Source organism: Petaurus breviceps, unplaced genomic scaffold (assembly GCF_028583685.1).
Source record: "Petaurus breviceps papuanus isolate PSGF00001 unplaced genomic scaffold, PetGlider_PUasm1.0 90822, whole genome shotgun sequence".
Taxonomy (NCBI): Eukaryota; Metazoa; Chordata; class Mammalia; order Diprotodontia; family Petauridae; genus Petaurus; species Petaurus breviceps.
Genome location: NW_027187351.1, coordinates 20,065,684 through 20,082,785, shown reverse-complemented (window position 1 = coordinate 20,082,785; position 17,102 = coordinate 20,065,684). Strand labels below are relative to the sequence as shown.

The following is a 17,102-nucleotide window of genomic DNA, read 5'->3' as shown; positions in this document are numbered from 1 at the left end:
TGATTTATTGGCATCCCTTCCATTTCCACTTCTTTGCCACCACCAAACAAGTTGCTACACATATTTTTGTACCAATAGGTTTAATTCCCTTCATTACATCTCTTTGGGATATGAAGAAAATACAAATTGTTGAGAGCTATAAAAGCTAAATAAAGGTATTTATACTTTATCCTGGAGGCAATAGTTATTGAAATTCAATGAAAAAGGAAATGATTAGACATGAAATTAAGAATGATCACATAGGTGAGCAGAATGAATTGAGACTTGAAGCACAAAGGTCAATCAAGAGACTATCATAATTTTCTCACTACAAGTTGATGGCAACCTGCATCAAGGTGATGACTGGAGAGTAATGAAGCAAAAGGTAGTCTATGTAAGAGATGGTATGGAGGTGAAATCTGTAGAACATGGCAACACATTAGATAAGGGGATGAGAATGAAGAGTTGAGAATTAAGTTTACTTTGCAAGACTCAGTAAGGGGTTAGATGGCTGTGTCCTCAATACTAAGAAGGCAGTTAGTGAGGCATTGGTGGAATAATCAATTAGCTCAGTTTTTTATATGTTGAATTTAAAGTTTTTATGTGACATCCAGTTTGAGAAGTCCAACATCCAGTTGGAGATCCAACACTAGAGGTCAACAGAATATTTGTGGCTCGATAGAGAATCATCTTCATAGAGATGGAAACTGATTCTTTGGGATTTAATGATCCAGTAAATTGTGATAGTATGGAGGGAGAAGATCAGACCGAGGACATAAAGCTGAGGGAAATCAATGTTGATCAGTGTGACTTACATGAAGATCCATCAAGATGTGGAAAGAACAGTCAGAGAGAGGGGAAGAAAAAAAAAGACAAAGCAGTGTTACTAAAACCTAGAGGAAGAGAATATCAAGGAGAGGATGACGAATAGGATCAGAGTTTATGGAAATTTCAAGAAAGTTTTGCTACAAAAGGAAGGAGACATATCGTCTGAAAGCTGCAATGTACAGATAAAGTGAGAATTGGCTTATTTTTTTGAGGATTACAAAGAAAATATATTTCTTTTCTTGTAGGCAGCAGGGAGGTAGCTAGTCAGTAGAAACAGAAATATCAAATATTAATAAGGCATGTGGGCAATGGAGAGGACAATCTGCTGGAACAAAAAAACACACAGGAAAGAATAGTGTGATTTGTATATATAATGTAGTTTGCCTTGGCAAGAATGACTATATTTTCATTCAACAAATGTTTGAAGTATGTAGGGGATGAATCTTAGTGATATTAAACAGAATAGAAGAGAAAAAGGAACTATGGCTACATAGCCTCAATTTTTAACATTGAAATGTGAGGCAATATTCTCAGTTTAGATATTCAGAGAATAGCACTCAGTGGAATGTTTGAAGAGGGATGAATACTTAAAAAAAACCTCCCATGGTCATTAGAACAGTTACTTAATTGGGGAAATGTAAAAGAATTACCTCATTGCAGTATGGACCTGGTTGACTTTATGTAACAATTTTTAGTGGACACAAATAGCATGATTTCATGATTTTCTTCATTTTTCTTCAATAGCATATGAATAGGAGTAAAAGTAGTATATAATGAGAGTAATACAAGGCTAGTGTTTTACAGAGCTAGATCAGTGATAGGATAAGTGGGGACAGGTATCCAAAAGAAGAGGTAATATAGATTTGAAATGCTTCACCAATGGGTCAAAATGGGGAAAGTAGAAGTGTTGTAGACAGAGTGCCAAATATGCAATGACTTGGGTTGATCTTGCACATAATACATCAGTGTCCTTAGGGAAGTTTCTTAATTTCTTTGAACCCCCATTATAAAAAAGTCAGCACCCTGAACTTCAGAGAATATTACAAGAGAAATTACAAGCAAACCAAAATGCAGAGAAAATAACACAATTCAACAGACCAACAGACAGGGCTTCAAAGTATCTGACCATTACATACATCCATAGAAAGAAGCACCAACATTTGAATTTTCAAAGATGAGGGGCTCAATAGCTGCCAAGAGTCTCATCTGGTCAAATCACACAACTATCCCCATAAGCAAGCTACAAACCAAAAACTTCACCACAGGGAGCATATATAGCCTTCTCCAAGGTCGAAGAACATCACAACCTTTGTGACCCCCTGCCTAATTACAAAGTAATAAAAAGTGTGTTAAAATAAGCCCCCCTTAAGGAAGCTTCTCTTGTTGGTCTCCAAGTGAGTCTCATTGAGGGGCACAGAAGATCTTCAAATTCCCCAACCATTACAGCAATACAGAAGTTAAAAAAATGTATATTCAGTACAGAAGTAAAAGGAATATTTGATTTTTGCTGTCCTAAATCAACTGAAAGTGCTTCCCATAACTGTCATGTCCATTAAATTATTTCAATTGTATATCTGACTTAATTAATATAGAAAAATCCCAATAAAGGAACTCCCAATTGCCTAAGCTTCTCAGTATGTTCTCTGGAATTTAGAGGCACCTGGGACAATAATCATCTAAGTGAGTTACTCAGGGCCATATAGCAGTTTGTGGCAAAGAAAGAAATTGAACTCAGGATTTTTTTTAACTGCAAGTTCAGCTCTCAATATGCACCAAGCTGTCTCTGTTACATTTGTTCAGTGACCAAATATTTAGTAAATTTAGAATTCTAGGAGACTATGGTTTTTGAACCTAAGTTCATATACTAAAACCATAAAAACAAATTTTCCCCTCTTCATTTGATCAACGATAACAACATTTCTAACATGTGCTGGGTGAGGTTCCTGATACTATTCATTTGCATTTTCCAGTTGTTTGAGCACCTGGCCCATTAGAATCAATGACTTTTGAGGAGACCCTTTGAGTACATAAAAATTACTTTTTTCTCAATCATCCCATTCACTGCAGCAGCTTCAGTAGTTATTTTTGCTCCCAGAACATGTGCCCTATTGTGTTCCACCACTTGATTATCTCTTTATCCATTTTTATGCACTCTCTATATCCCAGCTGCTAACACAAACCTCCAAATGCTGCTGATAGTGCAATAGTGTACACAGAGGAAGCAACCATGTTCAGGGACATTAAATATGAATATTGTTTTTGTCCATATTGAGGAAAAAATAAAACTATTTCTAGGAGACTTCTACAGCAATTGATATAGATGACATTTTTCTTAAATCTGTGCTTAGAATCATTATGTCTGGGAATAAACATTTTCTTAATTTTCTCCCATCCTCTTTTTTTTTTCTTTTTTTCACATTATAATTACCTGGACATATGTATGTGAGCTCCGAATTTAAAAACAAGAAAAATAACAATTCCATGAATATTAATAGGAATTCTATGTTTTTCAGCATCTTTTCTACACAGCAGTTATTTACTGCACCATGAAATATTTCGTCATGAAAAGCAAGAAACTTGTCATGTTTATTAAAACGACTATTGATATGAAGTTGAAATAACTTGATTTATTTTCCATTAACATGTCTCAATTTCCAATGAATAACATACCAGGACTTCATTTATGCCATTAATTTAGAAATGTTTCTATTTCTAAAATAGGAATATATGAAAAAATGCTCTCTAAACATATTTAGTGAAGTGTAAAATTGAAGACATTATCTAGACTAAGCCCATATCATTTTTTGCTTCCATATCTGCATATTTCATGTACAGTGATGTTTTGGTATTGAGTCATCTGGATAGTTGCTTCAATTATCAACTTCACTTGATATGTAGAAGGAAAGAGCGTTTCAAATTCTCATGACATACTTCTATTAAATTGTCAACTTTCAACGTCTGTTTATGTTAAAGACTATTACTTTCTAATAAAATGTCTATATCATAATAATCATTTGTGTGGTCTTTGTCAAGACATTTGAGTTATTTAAGTTTCTATGAATGAGAGAGCTGGATTAGATAATCTATTCCAGACAAAATGTCCATGATTATACAAGGTTTTATCAGTTATATACATCAAAGACTTTTGATTTTACAAGTTTGAGTACGCTCTCTCTCCACCATGCCAGATTATAACTTGCCTATGAATTTTAATCTTAGAATATTGCTGAGTCTCAGAGACAGAGGATGACTTGTCCGTTTTAACAAAGCTTGTTAGAATGGAAGTAGAACCCCAAGTTTTGGACAACAAGTTTAGAACTCTGCCACACAGCACTGCTCATCTCTACCTGAAGAATGGTCTGTAAACTGAACAATTTCTTTTCCACTATCACATTTGATTCTTACAAAATCACTCTGTGCAGAAAGTACAATTATAACCATGATTTTAATAATGAGGAGACTGAGACAGAGAGTGACATAGTACTAAGGGGAAAGGGATTGTGATGTGTAAGGTATATTTATAGGTTTTATATATATGTATATCATATCTAATGTGAATTCGCCTCTGAAAGAGGAAATTCTTGACCTGAAGTGAGTCATGTGTTCCAACAGTGACCCTGAGAAATTCTTAAAATACTTGGAATTAGGTTAGATGGTGTTTTTTTCTGTTTATTCTACAACTGAAATTTACCAAGTCTGTCATTGGCATTGGGGAAAAAATGTGTATAATGACAGGAAAGAGTATCCTGTGAAATACATTTCCTTTGAGAGGGTAAAGCATCTAAAACCATGGGTATGATTTATTGAAATGACTTTGCCAAAAAAGTCATGTTTCTACTAATAGGTAGAATACTTTGTTAACCTTAAATTGCTAGATTAATGAGTCATTATTGATAAAATTATTCATTGAAATGGGAAGAAATGGGAAGTTAAAAGTTTTGGTTTCCTGACCTACAAAAATCTAATTCTTGAAGAACATAAAGAAAAATGAGTAGAATATTTGTTGTTAATAAGAAGTACTGATTAGTATAAATCTTGGTCTTCTATCCTCTCCCCAATCCAACTCCTAGTAGCTATAGCCATAAAGTGAAAACAGTTCTTCTAGGAAGTTTTTTTTTTTTTAATTTCGTAATAAAATGTCAAAAAAGGTAATTCTCCTCTCTACTCAGAGAGCTGATTGGAAAGTAAACTGTACTGACTGGGGAAGCCAAAGACCCAGATTTTAATTGGATCTCTGCCACTACCTTCCTAACTTCAAAATCAATGATCTTCCTATAAGTTAATATTTTCTTAAAATATAATACTTTTGAGCAATCTGATTTGCAAATATACTCACCATTAATTTCAACTGGTAATAAGGGTTCAAGTTTAGAGTCAAGTATAAGGTCATAAATTTAAATTGAAAGGGACTTTAGATATTAATCTACTTCCCTCAAATTGTAACTGAATGAATCAATGAAGACTTTTTCATTAGTTTGTAATTATGTTTAAAGCATTATGTTAAGTTCTGGGGATACAAATAAAAAGGTTGTTCTCAAGGAGTGCAAATTCTAATAAGAGCCAGTAATATTTATACTGATGTTTAAGCTTTAATTAAGATGGAAAAAACCCATTGGTCCTCAGGGTATGAAGTTTATGTTAATGCATGTTTTTTTTTAAGTATCATTTCATTGATGAAATCATATCTGTGTCTGATATTGAACGTTAGAGAATGCCGAGGACTTTGGAGTTAACTTTCTTTAATGATTCTTCAGTAGCTGTGTTTCCTTAGGAGATGGAGTCTGCAAAGGCAGTGACCACATCCCATTTCCACAAGGGTTCCTCCCTTGGATGAAGACTAGAGCGAGGGGGATATCTGGAAACAGGGCTAGTGTTCAGAATGGCACTGTAATATTTGGGGATTTTGAGCACAGTGTCCTAAGTCATCTCTATCAGAATATGAAGGGAAATGGTGGCAGTGCTTTGGCCCTATGGCACATAACATATCTTGCCTCATTCTCAAGGCACCTTAATGGCTGCTTGACTAGATTGGTGATGGATTGTAGCCAGGTGGTGCTGATGGTGTCAGACATGGTAATCCCCATCTCTGAGGAAGTTGCTTCTCTAGATGAATGACTCATATCACAGATAAGCAAACTGGGGCATGCAAGTAGAATCAAGAGAGAAGAGTAAGGTAGAAATTCATCTGTGCTTTCCCACATTCTGCTCCAAATAACTAAAATAATGACTCAAAATGAATTCTGAAGTGACAAAAAAAGGATAGAATGAAACAATTTTCCAGCCCAAGATAACGTCAGTCATCAATATGAAAGGTTGGTCTCACTGAGGTGAGAATGGAATATGGCGTAGCACAGGGGATCAGGGTAATCCAGTGTAATGGAAATGTGAATTTGAAGATCTTCCCTACCCCTTAATAGACCTATGGGGTAGTCTGAAGACCTTCCTTGTTTTGAAAGTAAACTTTGCCTCCTAATAAGCTGAATGCAATTACATGGAGCCTGTGGTGGGAGAATTTTGCTGAAGGGAAGCAGAGCTCACAGGAAGCTGGTTCAGAGCTAGACAGATGGGGGGGGGGGTGTCAAAGCAGCTCAGGCAAGGAGATAGAGAATTTTGTGAGTAAATATTGATTTTCAATTCTTTTGTGGGAAGGCTGAAGGATGGCATGGCTCTCAGTGTTATTATGACTTCTGGATATCTTTGGTACTATGATTGAATGAGCTGACTGGTTTTAGGATTTGGTTTTCTGGAGTCTAAATAAATCCTTCAGTTCTATTCTCTATCTGGATAGTTTGGCATGTTTTGCGATCAAATTTCATGTGATACTTATAGTCATGGTCTTTATCATTATCTTGGGCATTGTAAATGTTGCATTGGTGCTGCATCCAGTAACATGCCACTCTTCAATAATCCAGTATAGGCCTTGGGAGCAACTGAATCAATAGCAGTGATTTCTAGAGCTCTCAGCCCACAGATGATAAGGGTCCTAGATAATTTGTTAGAAGGAGATTACAGGGGACACTTTGCTGGAACTGGGTACAGGATTCATTTTACCATATCAAGAGGGATCCAGGTCCCAGACATGGGTCACAGTACCAAGACGAAGAAGAACACTAGCACCCTACCATATATGGCAGTAAGGAAGTGGGGATTATGGTTATGGGTCCAGAGTGAAAAAGAGTGGTTTTGGTCACTCTAAGATTAGACCACAGACCAGGAGAGCAGTGACTACACCTCTTCTTAGATCATACCACCTGAGAAGAGCCAAGAACTCAGAAGTAATAAGAATTAGCTCTTAAAACGGCAGCAGGTAAAACCAGAAGCTTCAGATAGTGCCCCCTCCATTCCAGGAACAAAGACCAACTTTAACATAAAATTAAAAGTCAATAAATAGACTAGAAAATGAGCAAATAACAACAATAACCTAACCACAGAAAGCTAGTATATTGTCATGGATGTGAAATCACAAACTCAGAAAAGGAAAACATTGTCAAAAAGGTTGCATGGGATGTTTCAAAGAAAAATATGAAATAGTGTCAGGCCCCAAATTAACACTGGGATATTCTCAAAAAGAATTTTTAAAATAAATAGAAGAGAAGTAGGATAAAAAAAGAGAAACAAATGAGAATGATACAAGAAAATCCTGAAAAAAGTTCACAGCCTGGTAAAGGAAAGTACAAAAAGTGGAAAAAGGTATACAAACATTAACTGAAAACAACTCCTTAAAAAGTAGATTCAGCCAAACAGAAAAAAAGATGCAAAATCTCACTGAAGAAAATCATTCCTTCAAAATTATAATTGGACTAGTGGAAGCTAATGACACCATGAAACAATAACAAACAATAAAACTAAATCAAAAGAATGAGAAAATAGAAGAAAATGTGAAATATCTCATTGAAAAAAAAATGACCTAGAAAATTAATTGAGGAGATATAATTTAAGAATTATTGGACTACCTGAAAGTCATGATAAAAAATAGCCTAGACATTATCTTTCAAGAAATTATTGAGGAAAATGGCTATGATATCCTAGCACCAGAGGGCAAAATAGAATTTGCAAGAATGCCTGAAAGAAATCCCAAAATTAAAACTAAAAGGAATATTATAGTCAAATACCATAGATCCCAGGTTTAGGAGAAAGAAAGCATACAGGAAAAAAAAAATCATGAAGCCACGGCCAGAATTACAAAGTATTTAGCAGCTTCTACATGAAAGGATAATAGGGTTTAAAATATGGTATTCCAGGAGACCAAAGAGTTATAATTGTAACCAAGAATCACCTACCCAGCGAAACTGAGAATTGTCCATCAGGGGAAAATGGATATTTAATGAAATAGAAGATTTTCAAGCATTCCTGATGAAAAGACCAGAATTTGATTTTCAAATACAAGAATCAAGAAAAACATATAAAGGCAAATAGGAAAGAGACATCATAAGGGATTTTAAAGTTAAATTGTCTTCATTCTGATGTGAAAGGATGATACTTTTAATTCTTATGAACTTTATCATGATTAGGGCAGTTAGAAAGAGGATACATGAGAGCATGAATGTGACTTGACCTTGATGGGACAATGATGTTGCCACTAATGATGATGATGATGAGAATAATGAAGAGGAAGAGGAGGAGGAAGAGGAGAAAGAGGGAAGCACTGGAAGTAGAGGGAAAGAAGAAGTAGAATGGAGTGAATTCTTATATACAAGAGGTATAAATAAGCTATTAAAGTAGAGTGAAATAGGAGGGGGTAGCAGGCAACTCTTGAACCTTACTCTCGTTGGAATTTACTCAATTAAGGAATAGTATACACACTGAGCTGGTATCAAAATCTATCTTACCCTATATAGAAATAGGGAAAAAATGGGATAAAAAAGGTAGGGACTGGGGCTTTGAGCTCTTCCACCCAATGTGCACTTGCCTCCCCCCCTGCCTCCAGGTGCGGCACCACTTCCTCTCTTCTCTTAAGTGTTTAAGCTTACCTCTTCAAAGTCCACCATGGATGATGATATTGCTGCTCTCGTTGTTGATGATGGCTCTTGAATTTGTAAAGCTGCCTTTGCAGGAGACGATGCCCCTTGGGCTGTCTTTCCTTCCATTGTTTGGCACGCCAGATATCAGGGTGTGATGATAGGTATGGGCCAAAAAGACAGCTATGTGGGGGATGTGGCCCAGAGAAAGAGAGTTATTCTGACCCTGAATTACCCCCATTGAACATGGTATTGTCACTAACTGGGATGACATGGAGAAGATCTGGTGTCATACTTTCTACAATGAGCTCTGTGTTTCCCCTGAAGAGCAAGAAGTCTCCCTGAACCCCAAAGCCAACAGAGAAAAGATGATTCAGATTATGTTTGAGACTTTCAATACCCCAGCCATGTACATTGCCATACAGTCTGTGCTTTCCCTGTATGCCTCTGGTCGTACCATTGGTATTGTGATGGACTCTAGTGATGGTGTGACACACACTGTTCCCATCTATAAAGATTATGCCTTTCCCCATGTCATCCTTCCTCTGGATCTGGCTGGCTGAGATCTCACAGACTACCTCATGAAGATACTGACCTAGAGAGGGTAGAGTTTCATCACCACAACTGAAAGGGAAATTGTGAATGACATCAAGGAGAAGCTGTGTTATATCACCATATATTTTGAGTAGGAGATGGCCACTGCTGCATCTAGCTCCTCTCTGGAAAAGAATTATGAGCTCCCTGGTGGTCATGTTATTACCATTGCCAAAGAGAGGTTCCGATGCCTAGAAGCACACTTCCAACCATCTTTCTTAGGTATGGAATCCTGTGTAATTAACGAAACTACCTTTAACTCAATCATGAAGTGTGATGTTGACATCAGTAAGGATTTGTTTGCCAACACCGTATTGTCAGGTGGTACCACCATATACCTAGGCATTGCTGACAGGATGCAGAAAGAGATTACAGCTGTAGCTCCCAGCACAATGAAATTCAAGATCATTGCCTCGCCTGAGGGCAAATACTCTGTCTGGATTGGAGGCTCCATCTTGGCATCTCTTTCTACCTTCCAGCAGAGGTGGATAAGCAAGCAGGAGTATAATGAATGTGGGCCCTCCGTTGTCCACTGCAAATGCTTCTAAATGGACCATTTGTGGTTTTTTGTTGTTGTTGTTTTTTGTTTTTTTGTCAAAAGGTGTGACATGACATGATAACTGCCCAAAAAAAGAGATGAGATTGGTATGGCTTTATTTGTGTGTGTGTGTGTGTGTGTGTATGTGTGTGTGTGTGTGTGTGTGTGTGTGCGTGTATGTGTGTGTGTGTGTGTGTGTGTGTGTTTGGTGCTTGACTCAGGATTTAAAAACTGGAACTTTGAAGGTGATAAGCAGTCTGAATATGTTGTAAGCAAACATCCCCAAAGTTCTATAAAGTGTCTTCAGGACTCTGATTGTACTTTTTTTTTTAATAGTCATTCCAAATAGTATATAATGCATTGTTACAGAGTTACAAACCTATGTGAAGGCTGTCAAAGGAGCGAAGTAGCAAATATCCAGATGAGGAAGAGGGAGGGGGTAAGGTACTAGTACTGCTTTAAATGTAAATTATGTAATCCTTTAAAAAAAATGTATCTTCCGCCTTAATATGTGTTCCTTTTTTTTTAAATTGACAGACATATGGAATGGCCCCCTAAATTCCCTCCCTGTCCCCAACATATATATGAATAAGGACTTTTATTGTCTCCCTGTGAGTTTGAAGATTGCTGCCAGTACTTGGAAGAGGGGAGGAGCTTTACCTGTACACTGACTTAAGACCAGTTCAAATAAAAGTGCACATGTTAAAGAAAAAAAAAAAAGGTCGGGAGTAGTAGAAGGGACGGGGTGCAGACTGGGGGAGGTAGTGGGCTTCAGCCAAAATCTTGTTAGAAAGGAAAGGGTGAAAGGAGAGAGAGATAAGGGAAAATAGGATAGAGAGAAATGTGGTTAGTAATCATTATTATGACTGTGAATGTGAGAAACTCATCCATAAAGTGGAAGCAGATAGCAGAGTGGATTAAAAAAAAGAATCCTACAATGCGCTGTTAACAAGAAACACATCTGAGAGACACAGAGTAACTTTAAGGGGATGGAGTAGAATCTATTATACTTCAGCTTGAAGTTAAAAAAAAAAACAGGGATAACAATCATGATCACAAACAAATCAAAAGGATAAATACACCTAACTAAAAGAGATAAGGAAGGAAACTGCATCTTGCTAAAAGGTACCACAGACAGTGAAATAATGTCAGTTAAACATTAAAAATATCACCATGCTGGCTGATAAGTTGTAGTTTTGAAATGTTTAAATGTTCACTAAAGTTCATCTAATTCAAAAGAGGTTTCAATATTATTAACTATCCTAAAAAGAAACTCTATTTCAAATGACAGATTTCCTCTGTGAGGGCTAGTTTTTCTTATTTTGTATTACCAGAGTTTAGCACAGTGTCTGGCACCTAGTAGGTAGGTATCAACTGCCTTTTGACTGGATATAAAATAAGATATGTTAATAAAATCAACACAAAGTTATTCTTAATGGATAAAGATGGTCATAGCATAAAATTTAAAAAAGTTTTAAATGACCTATTAAAATGAGTTATTTTCACCTTCCTCAAAATAGACTGAAAAAGAATAATTTGTGAATATCATTATTATTTCCTATGGAAATTTAGACACTATAAAACAATTAGAAACAGAAGGAAGGCAAAAACAGACAGATCTTACTAGGCAATTACTTGATCATCTAGTCAAATAGAAAATCATGGTAGCCAAAAGAGTGACTGTTCTAAAATATAAATCCATTCAAAAACCCATATGGAGAAAAATATTAGAGATTTTGAACAGTATTGCTTCATAAAACAGTGAAAGACAATTGAAGAAAAATGAATTTTTGGAAAGTGATATATGACATGATAAAACCAAATCATTCAAAAACTTTTAAAGATAAAGTTAAAAGAAAGACAACAGAAAAAGAGTGAAAAAAATGTTTTGTCAAGACTTTAATAAACTATTTTCTTCATCATTATTAATGGGGCCATCATGATAATTCTAATATTTCAATCCTATTATTCTGTACAAGGAAGTATTATATCACAGAGAATCAAATATTCCTGTTTTTTTTCTTTTTTTATGAGCAATCAAGGTTAAGTAACTTCTTAAAGGTTACATGGCCAGTTATTTCTGGGTGTGGTGCTAAGTGTTGGAGCCCGGATTCGATCTCCAGGTCATCCCGACACTAGAGCTGGTGCTCTTACTTGCTATGTTACCAGACCACCCCTGTTTTTTTTTAAGCTATCTATTTTAAAACAAAAAAAGAAAAGTTACCTAAATGGCACAAAGGAATTTTGAATTGAATTTGAAGTTTAAAGGGCAGAAGAAAGTTATACAGAGGTAAAAGAGAAGAAGGAACAATGGTCACTTTTAGATAAGTAAGGGACAGGCAATTATGTGCCAGTCAGTATGATACATGACAATATTTTCTAAGTAAGGTATATGTAGCCTTTCTTGGTAGACTGAAACATTGAGGAGAGAACAATTGGTTCTTCCTGAAAGAATGAAATTTATATCAAAAGGCAGAGTTACAGTGATTGACAACAAAAATTGAGAAGTTTACTTTCTTTAAGTGTATGCTTAAAGCATAATCAAACTATCAATAAGCATTAATCTTTTTTAAAATATTGGAATTTACTACTATAAAACAAAAGGATAAGAAATATTACCTTTCAAATGATCAAGTTAAGTAAGTGGTAAGGAATGTTTTTTTTTTTCTTCTCTGATTCTTAGATTTTTTCTCTTTTCTACCAATATTTGTTCAAGGCTCCCTTTTCTCCCTTGTCTTCTCCCCCACCCCCCTTACCCATTATACAGCTGCTGCTGTTTCCTTGGCACATTTTAGGCAGCTGTGCTAGCTTTTAAGCTGATATTTCAGTTTAAAGGTTAAATTGGGAACTAACTGTGCTCACCCTTTAGTCTGTAAAAAGCAAGAAACCATCTTTAAATCAGGCAAAACATCTCTGAAGAGCTTCTGAACAAGTGGCAGCTGTGTGTGGTACAGAAGGGAAGCTTAAAGTGAGCTGTTTTGTCCTTTGCAATCAGTGGTTCCCTTATAATTCTTCTTTCCCAGTGCTCTTTTTGAGCCTTAGGGGCCTGAATTTTGCCAAAAGAACCATAGAACTTTTGAAAGAGGATCCCATATTAACTCTATCAAAAAGAATGTGTGATTCAGAAGAATAAGCATAAATATATTAAAATGTATTACATGCCTGCCCTCAAATGAAAACCAGCACATATTCATGCCCAGATAAAGACAGTGTAATTCAGTAGAGGGTGAAATACCCTCTTCCTACATAAATAGGAAGATGTAGGCTTGATAATAAGGTAGACATTCAAACAATTGTAGCAGCAAGCACCCTAGCATACCCAGGGTGGCTGCCAACACAGGTTCTTAGATCTAATTTTCTAAAGGAAAGCAACTCAAAATGGGTGAACAATCTTACTTTTAATCAAACGTATATCATTTCCCTAGTTCAGGGGGAAAAGTTCAGCAGCCTGAAATTCAGAGAATACAAACAAGTAACAAGTGGAAGTTACACGCAGACAGAGAAACAGATCAGCAGACATGCTTACAGCTATCTGAACATTATTACATCCATACCTAGTCAGTTACCAGAGAAGGAAGCACCAACATCTGGGTTTTCAAAGCCTGGGGGCTCTACGGCTGCCCAGAGTCTCATCTGGTCAAATCACACAACTCTTCTCAAAGTAAGCCCCAAAACAAAACCTCACATCAGAGTATATATAGCCTTCTCCCAGGTCAGAGAATGTCACAACCCTCTTGACCCACTGCCCAATCACAAAGAAATAAGGTATGGGCATTCCTGCAAAGCAAGCCTCCTGACACAGGCTCTATGTGACCACATTTAGCCTATTAGGGGTCAGAGTATATTTTCAAATCTGGGAAGGTTCTCAGAATCACTTAAGCCTATCAAAGGGCCAAGGGGAAAGGAAGATCTTCAGATTCCCATTCCCATAACAATAATCTATAGGTATTTTTTAATCTCCTAGTATGGGTTGGACAGTGTAGTGAGCAGTGAGAATGGCAAAAGATAGTTCCTACCCAAAAGGACCTAATAGTCTAATGGACATTAAAGTAAGGAAAAAAAGAGAGAAAAGTCCAAAATGATGCACACACACACACACACACACACACACACACACACACATCCCTAATCAAGATTAAAACAAACATTGTATATTCTCCCCATGAAGCTATATATCTACATCTCTTGGAATATTATAACACCATTATCTCTGAAAAAAATCTGCAATTAATTTAAATTTTTTATATTAATATCTTTGGTTGGATATTGCCCAAATTTGCCCCATTTGATTTCCCCAATTTCCCCCAAATTCCCCCATCCCCCAAAGAAGGCTTTCCCACAGTGATGTCCTTTGTTTTTTAAACATATATTTATTTATTCCTTTCTACAAACATTTATTTATCCTCTTCTATTTGCTCCACCATTATTATTTAAAAGATGAAAAATAAATTCCTTACAGCAAATACATATAGTCCAGAAAAAATATATTTATTCATTAATTATGTACAAAAAGTATATCTCATTCTTTCAGTCCAGCACCTCTCTTGCAGGAGATTGATGGTATTTCATCATCAGTTCTCTGGCCTCATGATTTGCCAGTACATTCATTAGAGTTCAATAGTCTTTCAAATATTTTTTTTCTCTATAATGTTCTGATCACTGTATAATTTGTTTCCCTACTTAGCAGCATCCAAATTGCAGAATGTCTAATGGGCCCAAGTTACACAGAGGATGCAAAAGTAGTAGGGAGCTAGGTAGTACAGTTTGCTTGGATAGAATTATTGGCTTGGAGCCAGGAAGATTTAGCTTACTCAGTTCAAATCTGGTCTTAGACACTTATAAGCTATATGATCCTGGGCAAGACACATAACCTTGTTTGCCTCAATTTCCTCATTTATAAAAGAACCTGGAGAAGAAAATGGCAAATCATTCCACTATCTTTGCCAAGAAAACCCCAAAATGGAGTCAGGAGCAGTGAAACATGACTGAAACAAGTTACCAACAACAGCTACAACAAAGTGTATAAGTAGGCAGTGAAATGATTCTAAATGATGGTTTTCATCTTAGATGTGGAAAAAAAGGCAACATCAAGAACACAAATCACTGGAAAAGTATTTGGAATGGTGATGAAATACAAGCAAAGTATAATAGGTAAGTGACGTACTGTTACAATGATATGTACAACATATTGAAAAAAAACAAATGAAAAATGTTCGGTATACTTAGTAGATCCTCTATGGAAATGTTTATTTAAGATATAAAATAATAAATATACAGAATGAGGCATGACTAGTTTATGATATATCAGAGCAGAATTAATAACCACATTACAACTTAAGAATATAGATCTCTGTAGTACAGGATAGTTCCAATGAAGAAGACTATAAAGCAGAGATAGCTTTAACCAACTGTATTATTACACACAAAGGGAAAATGTGAATAGTTAGAAGCAGGGATACTTTTAGTGTACATCTTCTATTCTTAGAGTGTGTATTTGAGGAGGGAGTAGGAGACATGGCATCCATGTTCCAGTTAAAGTCTTACTAATATATACTTTGAGGTCAAGAATTGGTTGAATGCCAATGAGAGGCTGCATTTTTATTTATATCCGAAGTGTCAAGCTTACTACCTGTCCTAACCAAATTAAAATGTAATTGGGAGTGTTCAACAAAAGTACAATACAATGCATAATGATAATTTGCACATTGATGTTATTATGCAGATACAAGGATCTGTTTACATCTGAATTGCACACCAATATCTACTGGACTAATAAAGAGAGGATATTTTCAAAATTACTTAATAATAATTATACTCAGGAATAAGACACAGGGAAACAATAATGAGAATCAGGAAAGGAGATAATTTAATCTAACTGTATAATCATAGAAATGCTGAAGCAAAAGATGTAGGTGTGTGACCATATTGGTAAAGTTGGTTTTCGCCAGTCAACAAATTTGAATATGCATATGTATGCCATATATATATATATATATATATATATATATGTGTGTGTGTGTGATATAAAATAAGGATTATGTTTATGCAAATTCAATCGTTCTAATAAATTATTAGATAAAATATGATGTAAGCACAAAATATAATCTACTAAGAGAAATTTAAAGGTTTGTATTATTGAAAATTATGCAGAAGAGAAGATGTAGGACTGTTTGTATCTTGCCTTGTCCTGACATCAGTAGCATTTGTAACAGCATTAACTGTTTAAAAAGAAAAAAAAGAATATTGAATTGGGGAACACTTGGTAGTATCTATTTTTTCTTTTTCTGGAAGTACTGTTTCAGTTGCAGTATTGAATCACTCTAGTTTAGACTGTGGATGCATATGTGTAGCCGTCCACTACTAGTGCTGTATTTTATTATACAGGTCAAAGTCACCAGGTGCCATGGGTCCATGGGACACTGGCCCTCATGACTGTGTGTGTGTGTGTCAGCGTCACTGGATTTCAGACAGTAATAAATTAAACAAAAAAGATTCTTTGGTGAACTTAAAAAAAAAAGAAAATTATACAGACTTAGTATCCTATTGTTTCCCAGCTATGGTTGTCAGAGTTGGAGGAGACTCTATTGAGGGAGTCTCTACTGTGGAGGTACCTATTCTGCAGCTTTTGTATTGCATTCTATTTATCATGTACCATGTCATCCCTACTTGTGTCTCCCCTTAAACACCATTAGTCTTAATGTACTGGCAATTGCAATACAATGGCCCATCCCCGTTTCCTGACCTATACCTAATCACAATTACATTTACTTAAGTGCAAAAGTTCTAAATAAAAGCTGGTTCCATCTTGAATCCCTTGCTAATCTGTAGTGATTAGACTGTCAATGTGTTGTTACCATGGTATACTTTTAATGAACTCTTTCAATTCTCTTTTTCCTGTTTTGCTTCCTAAATCAAGGTAAAAATTCAAACAAATAATTTTCCTTTTTACACTATGACAATGTGTAATAAAACATATTATTGAAGAACAGGGCTTATCCATGCAAGGGAACATCATTGATAGTTATAAAGAGCAGACATGTTTATTGATTATCATTTTAATTATGTTTTATAATTGACCCTCAAATTTATACAACCAACTTGGAGATATATATATATATATTTTTTTTTTCCTTTTTTTTGCTGAGATCAGTATTTTGCTTCCAGGTATTTTTTTGGTTTTTCAACAAAAAACCCACTCAAATGAT

The 17,102-nt window shown here is 35.6% G+C and overlaps 1 pseudogene; it reads left to right on the top strand.

Moving 5' to 3' along the window:
* The first annotated feature begins 8,726 nt into the window (after positions 1-8,726).
* Positions 8,727-9,925, top strand: LOC138148171 (actin, cytoplasmic 1-like; annotated as a pseudogene).
* The last annotated feature ends 7,177 nt before the right edge of the window (positions 9,926-17,102 follow it).